This window comes from Ambystoma mexicanum, chromosome 3q, assembly GCF_040938575.1.
Source record: "Ambystoma mexicanum isolate Mex_15411 chromosome 3q, UKY_AmexF1_1, whole genome shotgun sequence".
Taxonomy (NCBI): Eukaryota; Metazoa; Chordata; class Amphibia; order Caudata; family Ambystomatidae; genus Ambystoma; species Ambystoma mexicanum.
Genome location: NC_090926.1, coordinates 239486126 through 239496221, shown reverse-complemented (window position 1 = coordinate 239496221; position 10096 = coordinate 239486126).

Genomic DNA, 10096 nt, shown 5'->3' with positions numbered 1-10096 from the left:
CCCTCAGCTTCCCTCTTACTCGACTGCCTCTCCAGTATAACTACATTCCTGCACTTTTTGGTAAGCAAGCACTGCTGAGCCTGTTGAATCTGGAACAGACATGCTCAACCAGTCTCGGTGTCGGTGGCAGGTGTGGACACTGCAATTACAATAGAATGCAAGGAGTGATGGCTGCGTGAAGCTCCATTGAAGGCGACCAGTAAAACCCACTGTACTTGCTTTTATCTGCTCACGGATTTGCCCAGAGAAGCTTGGATTACAGTTTCACTGCTGTGCCTTGATGGTGAGCAGGTAGTTTGTGACTGGAATGATGCCTGGGCTCCACTGTTACATTCTTTCAGCTCTTCTCACGGTGCGAGTATTTGCTAAGAATTTAGAGTTCAGGGAGTAACATAGTTCGTGTGTTATCTTCAGCATGTTCTTAGAGTTGCTGCTGGTATAATGTATTATTCTCTGCCACCAAAACATTTGCCTGGTCCTGTCATGTTCCACTATAGAGTGAACGTTTAAAAGATTTGTGTTGCTCGCTATATATATGTATATATATATTCACTGATAAAACATTGTTAAAGGGGCGTTATGGTTAAGTTGCACTCAAAAACCATTACATTTAGTGAAAAAGCTTTGTAAAAGGGACGTTATGCTTACAAGTAAAACCGAAAAGCCCTTGAAATGCGCCAGTTATTGTGCACCCATGACATCAAAGATGACATTAAAGTGCTTTTCCAGCCTATCTAGTGTGTGTACCCTTGAACAGCCCCCAGACCCATTCTTGGTTGATCTGGCAACTTTTTACAACTTTTCAAGGCCTATTTTTGACTCAGCAGTCCACAGACAGCACGACTGTCTGCCGACGGTTCCTCTAAAGGGACCCACCCATTACTTTTCCTCATTCTCAATGTGGCTATCCAGGAGAGAGCACCTGTTTTGCTGCATTGCTGCTTTGCAAATCTATGGAGACATCATGGCATCTGCTATGGCCACTTCTACTACCCAACCACCCCCACCACCACCATCTCAACAACCTGGAGGGCCTGGACAGGGGATCAGGTGTGGAGATACAGATGAGGATCAAGAGGAAGAAGAGGATGAGATGGAGGAAGTCCCTATCACCAGTACTCAGGGTGAGTCCTTGGTGTGGCACTGTTGTACTTAGTTGCAGGAAAACAATCTTGTATTCCTATGGGACAACTTCCATGAGGCACCACACCAAATCTAGCCACCCGACTGATCTGAGAAAGACGATACCTTTCTCAGGTAAGAGTAGGCTGACTTCTTCCACCCCATCATCTTCATCTGTTACTGTTACCACAAAGGATACTCCTTTGGGGCAGAGGATCCCAGCAACGGCTTCACAGGCCATAGAGAATGTTGTTGACCCTTACCTTTTGAGGGTCACAGTGCTATTTTTGTACTGTGAAGCACCAATCTGTAGAGGGGAACAGTTTCGCAGTGCTTTCGAGGCTGCGGTCATGGAACATGAGAAACAGTGCCCGCAACTTAAATTTAAGGCCCGCCAAACATCTTTTCCTGTCCACCTGCCCCTTCATCCCTGTCCTTGGTGCCCCTACCCTCCGTTCCCTTGCCTAACTTGCCTCTCATGAAAAAAATCCCCAAAAACTACAAAACCAAACAAACACAAAGAAAAGGTTCCTTTAAGAGCCACCTTTCACTGTTTAAAAATACAAGTGAGAAAAAAAGTCGCAGGCCCCTGTGCAGCCTGCATAGTCCACAGACAGTGTGGTAGTCCGCAGACATCTAAAAAATTCCAGAGATTGGGTGGGAGGGTTGAAATCATTTTATTTGTTTCAAGGTCTAAAATGGTGTCTTAAAAAAACCTTTTTTTGTGTTTTTGGCTTTCATATATACATTTTTAAATTTTGATTTTACAAACTGAACTAAGAAACATTTTACTGAATGTAATTATTTCATCTCACATTCACAAAAACTGCTTCAGAATTTTCAATGTTTTCCACAAAAATCTGATTAGCCACATCAGTTAAATGGACGCCATCTCTCTGAAAAATGTTGGCAATGTCAAATTTAATGTTCTCATTATGAAACAATATCATGCCAACATCTTTCAGAAAAGGACACACAGCTTTAATGACGTTGCTCCTCGCTTTTCCCATTTGTGGACCAAATAAACTCGAGTGCATCCACATCTGTCTCTTGGCAATGCGTAATCTTTTTTTAAAATTAGGTAACATTTCCTTCAGTTTTTCCAATGTCTCCTTCATTGCAAACTGCAATGAAATTCCTGTCACATACTGCAAAATGTTCCCTCCATGGTGAACAATAATAATGTCCGGATGTTTCAATTCAACCATATTTGCACAAAATGGGAGCAATTCCACCCATTTCATGCCTCGCACTCGATACCAGAACACTTCCATTCAGGGAATCCAGCATATTTGCTATTCCACAGTGCTCAGCATACACCGTCAACCAATGTACCAAAGAGTCCCCCAAAATCTAGACACTGGAAAACATTGCCATGGCCATTTTCAGTCCTCTCACAACTCCTACTATCAAAACTCCTGCTGCCCTCTCTTCCTCTACACCATACCCAGGAAACTTGATTGGCTGATCCTCCAACGTCTGAAGACACCCACGACTGTCCACAGTCTCCGCAGTCCCCTTTCCATGCCAGGCAACCTTAAAAGACCCGGATGTGGCCTGTGCCATCCACAGACTACCGCTGTGTCCCAGAACATTGCAGCCACTCAAAAGGGTTGTGGAGGGTAAATTAAACACAATTTTAGTTATTTCATCTTTAGTGATGGCTCTGAAAAGAACCGTTTTTGGGGTTGTTTTTTAAGAAATACCTTTTTTATCTTTTGTTTTGCTCTTATGTACAGTAGTACTGTACACTCTACATCTTACTTTACAATTTTCTTACAGGAAATTTGTCAATGCATTAATAACATTGTAAAGGAAAATTGCACATGTAGAACCTACTAGTGCATCCAACATTTTAGAACAGTATACAATTCCTCCACTACACTCCAAACACACCATTGATGATGCATTAGAAACATATCAAATGCATCAATCCAAAGGATCCCCAATGAGCAAATGGGAAAAAAGTGTAGAAGCACGCTCTTTTCCTCTACTCTTTCCTACGGGAAAAGGAGGAAGATATAAGGAAAGGTCTGCACAAATTAGTGCATCAACATGTATTCTGAAGACCCCAGATACAGACAAAATGTCGAATACATTTTCTACCTTCTCTTCGAAAGTGAACCAGCAGCTCTATGTTACGTAGATGCACACAGATTAAAAACAGGCTCTAACTTGTTAAACATTTCCGCTACCCAACTGCTTCAAAAGATAAAAGAAAAAGATAAGGTTTTACAGTCAAATATCACAAATCTCTTAGCAAACATGCGTGGTACAAAAGAATACTGGTTCCGTCGTCACACAGATGTACCTTGTATTTTAAGGAACCTAGGCCCACCCACATGGTTTGTTACTTTAAGTTGTGCAGAGTATGCATGGGATGACTTGCACAACTTCTTACGCACTGAAAACCAAAATAGAGACAGAATAGGTATAAAACACCTGGAGAACTCTGCCAATGTATCAAGGTACTTTCACCATCGCTTCAGCTATACTTTATCTGCAATAAAACTACCCCTCTGCTCAGAGAAGTGAAACACTTCTTTGAGAGAAAAGAATATCTTTTTAAAATAAATGTTTTTATTGATTTAGTTGATTACATTTCTTGTCAACCTTTCAATAATACAAAAAGAAAGAATTCAAAATTAAAAACATCATTTCCATTTTCTTCTTAAATTAAAACACAACATTTTCTTATTTCATCATAGTCCTTAAAAAGTGCAACAGAATACAAAATATTTAAGAAAATACACAAAGAAAGAGTTTCAAAGAATATCCAAGGATAATACATATTTCATCACAGCCAGCAACTCCATATAGTGAGACCCGTAAAAATAATTTCCCATAATGCTTCCGCAGTTAAATTAAAAAAAAATCTCTAAATATACTCTTCAGGAACAATGGTCTCTTGGACAATAAATTCAGACAGAGGATCACCAAATGCTTTAGAGTTTCTGTTTCCTTAACATTCTTACAGAATCAACAGCATTTATCTTCTTCTGGCAACCTGAATCTAACTCCTTGAAGTTCTTTAATGGGCCACAAATTAAAACGTAATCTTAAAAATAGCACCCTTACCTTTGGGGAAGGAATCTTTTTGAGATAACCCTGGAGAAATGCTGAACCTATTACATTGTCCCCAGGTCAATCTCCAAATGTATAGCCACAATTTAATCTTGGCTCTTCTAGGATTTTATATCAATAGATCTGGCTTAATATCTGCTTTCTCCATTATATCCAAACAAGCTACTTTCCATGCCACCAGTGACCTACCAATGGCGAGTCAAGCAAAGCGGCTATCCTTGGAAATATGGATCTATGTTCTGGCCTACACATGATACATTTTCTATACAAGTTAATTAACTGCCATCTATATGAAATATCCAAGGATACAAGGCTTAGTTCAAAACGTATCACTTGCACTGGTACACATGCTGGGAGAGATACGACTTTTCTCCAAAACATACCTTCTTCTTTTTTCCATAATGGGACACAGCCTATCATCTTAGTCTCTGCAGTGTACAGAATCATTTGTATTACTTTCTGTCTATAAAACCTGATGAGAGGTTTACATAAGAATGTACCATACCTTCTATGTATAACATCCACTCCCAAAATGTTCCTTTTTATATCTAGGAGGTACGGTGTCTCTCTGTTACCATTGTTCATACTCATCCCCAGTACATGTACTCATTTATTACCAACAAAGTCTTTTCGTATAAAAATAACATTTAAAAAAACCTTCAGCCTCTCTTTGAACCTAGCACCAACACATTTGTTTTCTCAACGTTAATAGCCATTTGGTTTACCTTCACATATTGTTCGAGGGCTGCCAGAGATCTTTGGAGACCGATTTGTGTTTCGTCCATCATGACCAAATTGTCTGTATAAAGCAGCCACTGCATAGGACTATTAGCCAATTTTGGAGGGTTTGCCACAATACCAGCTAGGAAATTGCAGATATCAGAGATAAAAGCGTCAGTCCCAGAATACACCCTGCTTCAATCCTCTTGCGGTCTGAATTTCCTGATTTTAAAATTTATTTTATCTCTGATATCTGCAATTTCCTGGCTGGTAGTGTGGCACACCCTCCATGCAGATATATGCAGTGGCTGCTTTTTGCAGATGATTTGTTCATTATTGAAAAGAATATCAATCCAGAGGAGCACCACACATCCACATGCTTTTGTAGATAAAAGATACTTCTAAATTTGGTCTTGATAGTGACACCACTGTTTTATATTTTATTGAAAAATACATTGCCTGCAACAACCCTTCAGAATCCACAGATAGTCACCTACATACTCAAATCTTACACTTCCAAAAACATAAGTGTGGCAAATACTGCCAATGTGTATACAAAGGCAAATACTATACCAAATGTCGCTTTGGAAAAGTAAATAACTTGATGTCTTCTCTTTGACACAGCGTAAAAGGCAAATCCCCTAAAAATACATACAACAATAAAAGGGACAAAGCATCCAAGTACATCAATGTTTACAATGCAAGAATTGTCCTCCTGTGCAATGCAAACATAGACATATAGTACATTGCAGACAATTCCATTGCTGTTGCAAGATATGTCCAAGCCTATCTCACCAAGGATGAGAAAACAGAACCAAAAGACCTCTTGGATGACATATCATCGGACAAAACACTATCACAAAAATTTTACAGCTTCAGTGTAAAAATGCTCTCCCATAGAGAATGCGGGTGCTACAAAGCTGCAGACTGTTTAACAGGTACAGCCTTATGTGACAAATCTGAACACATTGTCTGGCTGAAACTTGGTCCAGCTTCATCCCAAAAAAGAATATTACAATCCTACCAAGAGATAGGGCCTCATTATGACCCAGGCAGTAAGTGAACAACGATGCCGGTAAAGGATTACCGGCATCGCTTACCGCTCCGGCTGATTAGGACCCGATTATCCGCTATTAGGAGAACCATAATTAACGGTGCTGTTAATAGCGCCAGGAGCGCGGGCACACAACCATCCATGCCGCAAATACTGGCATGGTGCAAACAGGGGAACATCACAAGTCAGGCGGACATGCAAACAACGCCCTACTGAAGCCCGAAAAGTACCTTACCGGCATGGAGCTAATTCTGGCATCGCGGACCACCCGTAAACGGCCATGTGCATTGTTCCCAACTGTCACAGGTGCACACAATGCGCACTGGTGGAGGCAATACAGACTGGGCCAGCACAAAAGGAGCACACTCCACCCCTTCCCACACCCAGTCACACTCCACAATGATTCCAATACTACTAGCAATGCTGGCGCTGGAGGACATGATTGCTGTGGAACTGCTGCAACAACAACAACAACAACAACAACAACAACAACAGCTGGCAGCACAGAGGAGACACAGGAGGAGAAGGAGGGCGAGGCATGGCCAGCATGCCCCACCAGTGCAGCCAGTGCCACCAGGCAGGCAGCCCCCAATCCCTCGCATCCGAGCCAGTCCATTCAACCTAATCCCTGAGCAGATCCACACCCTGTACCGTCTGGACCGGGACACCATCACCACCATTGTGGATATGATACATGACGACATTGTCAGCCTGATTGAATCACGCACCGCCATCCCACCCTTACTGAAGGTGGTGTCTGTGCTCCACTTCCTGGCCACAGGCACCTACCAGCACACAGTGGGGCACATGCATGGCATATCACAACCATTATTCTCACGTACGCTGAACCAAGTGCTTGATGCCCGCCTGAAGCACACAAGCGACCACATTTAAATACCATGGTCTGCCCAGGAGATTTCAAACACCAAAATTGGTTTCCATTCACTGGCATCCCTGTTTGCATTGGTGCCATCGACTGCACCCATGTGGAATTGGTGGACCCACATGCCATGGAGGTAGCGTACCGCAACCGTAAGCTATACCACTCAATCAACGTGCAAATGGTATGTGACTCAAACAAGATCATCACGCATTGCTGTGCCGGATAACCCGGATCAACCCATGATTCAATTGTCCTGTGGAACTCCACGATACCACGCTACATGGAGCGACATGCAGGGCAGAGATCCTGTCTTCTCAGTGAGTCGCATGTTAGGCCCATGGAAATGTGATGTGGGTAGGTGATTGGGGTAGAGATGCATACTTCACCTGGCTGAGATGGGGGGGTGAGATGCATACTTCACCTGGCTGAGATGGGGGGTGAGATGCATACTTCACCTGGCTGAGATGGGGGGAGAGATGCATACTTCATCTGGCTGCGAGTGCCTGAGAGAATGGACCATGGACCATGCTCATACCCCAAATAAGCCCAGACTGAACCTGACTACTGACCACATAATGAAAGATGAAAGCTGCCCTAACATGTATATGATGCAGTGTCACAATCATTCCATAGCCATCTACATGTGCACTGTACCTAATCAAACTGTATCCCCCTCAACACAATGCAGCTACAAGCAATTACTATGGCCAATACACAGCACCAAATACCATCAACTGAAAGACAGTCCCCATTACTGCGTACATAGGAGTCACATGAGGGCCAAATACATTAATGCACCACTACACTGACACAGAGGTCAAACAAAAGTGCATTTCACCATTTGTTTTGCATAGTGAAATCATCATGAGGCTGACATCAACTGTGCCAGAATGAAAGCATACAAATTACTGGACATCAGCCAGATCATGGAAACAACCGGCAAAAACTAACACAGTGCATGAGAAACTCACAAGGAACTGGACCCCCCTGCGCCCACTAATCGATGGCACGCACACCAGTCCATAAGAGGAATGCACACATAGCAGTCACATCGTGTGTCTCCATTCATGCATGGGAATGTGGTTGCAATCAGGAAATCAATGCATGCTATGGTGTCCTTGATCAAGGTCACATATGATGTGATGACTTACACTTATACATTGTTGCCCACATGCAGGTGATGCAGGCTATCTCTTGAAGAGGTGGCTCCTTACCCCAGTCCGGAAACCACAGAACAGGCACAAGGAGGAAAACAATCGTGCACATACACGTACCCGTGTGGTGATTGAGCAGACACTTGGCCTCTTAAAGGCACGGTTTTGCTGCCTCAACAGGTCTGGTGGGGCACTCCTGTACCGCCAAGATCGTCATGGCATGTGTCATGCTACACAATATGTCCATCAGACGGAATGTGCCCCTGCCCCCTGATGCAGAACTGCAATCACCTGACGATTAGGATGAGGAGGGTGGGGATGGGGCAGCACCTCAGAGAGGCAGTGATGCACAGGAGGGACGTGTCATGTGTCAGACTCTGATCAACCAATGTTTCTAGTACACATGGACGTGGAGTGTGAAATGGATGTGACACTTGGGGCACTGGGTGTGTCAGGGACATGGACACTGTAGACTGTTCACCAACAAAGCGCACGTACGCAATAAGCAATGTCCACACATGTGAATCATGAATCACCAAAATGTGTATTAAAGAACCATAACAAAGTGAACAAGCCCTCCACCCCACGCACCCCCTCCCGCCGCCCCCCTCAACTCTCCCACACACCCTCTCCCACTCCCCCTTAACTCCCCCACACACCGTCTCAACCTTCAACTCCCCCACACACCCTCTCCCCCTTCCCCGTTGACTTACGAACACATGGTGTGCAGTATCGCGCACCAGTAGTCCACATGGCACCCGTATGCATGGCTGTGCCTACTGCCCTCCCCCTCTTCCAGCACCAGGTGCCCCCCTGTCCGATCTGCGCAGGTTCCTGCCAGACCGACGCACAGGGCTGGTCCTAGTAGAGCTGGCATTTGATGATGGTCCAGATTGTCCTGGCAAAAGTGGTGGATGCATGTCCCGCATTGCTGCCACCATTTCCGAGAGGATATGGCGCACTGCTGCAAGGTCCGCGCAAATGTCCTTTGAGGTGGACTCGATGGCTGTTTTTAGGGATGCAGCACAATCCCTAATGTCATCCCTTGCACGGGTACATTCGGTAATATGCTGCATCAACAGCCCTGTGAGTTCCTCCTGGCGCCTCTGTATAGCCATGATCCCCTCTTGGTTGGTTGTCACTGGGGTGGAAGTGTGAGGCGTTTCCACCATGATTTGGTTATCAGGCACAGTTGGCATGTGGCTGAAACTTGCCGGCCATGAATTTCCAGGTGACAGCCCAGGCATGCTGCCGTCCACCACACTGCATGGGGATAGTTGGGGTGAGTGCAGGGGGCCTGTGCCGGGTGTTGTGCCATGCAGCTGTACGTCGCCCTCGTTGTCCGATATGGCTGCTGTGGCAGCTGTCTCACCGACTGTGCTGCTGGCAGCCGATGGTGTGCCCTCTGCCAATGCCTCCTGGGTGATGGTGGCTGGTGTGGGTGTTTTTGTGGGGGCCGTGGTGCACATTGGTGCTGTGGCCTCTGTGGTTTTCGTGGCATTCCGAGGTGGTGCAGGTTGGCCTCTGCCCCTCGACGTTGAGGGGCGGTGTTCTCCCTCCTCGGCCCTGGACTTCTTCTGTGATGTGGCATCTTTCTCCCTGGTGTCCTCATCATCGCTGTCAGAATGTGTGCCTGTGGGGGACCAAAGGAGGGAGAGGGTTAGTGATGGGTCTACGGGCATCGGGCATGCATTGGGGTGGCTGCATTGATATGGAATGGTAGATGATTAACATTGGGGGAGTGACATATGGGTTGCCTCACTCTTGGGTGGGTGATGCATGGAGGCGTCTAGGTTGCATCACATATGGGGTGCATTATGCATGTGGACAAGGTGATGCTCTGCACTGCCTGTAGGCAGTCTTGTACTTATGTGTCTGGTGGACCCTGCTCTACATCATTTCACTGTCAGTTCAGGTGGACATCATCGTGGTGGTATTAGCATTGTTTCATTTGAGACACCTACCTGCATCGGCTGATGACGGGGCTCCTCGCTCCATGTCCCTGGCTCCCTCTATTGCCTCTGTGCCTATGGTGGTGGCGCATATCTCCTACCATGGTTGCAGTTTTATGGGGGACTT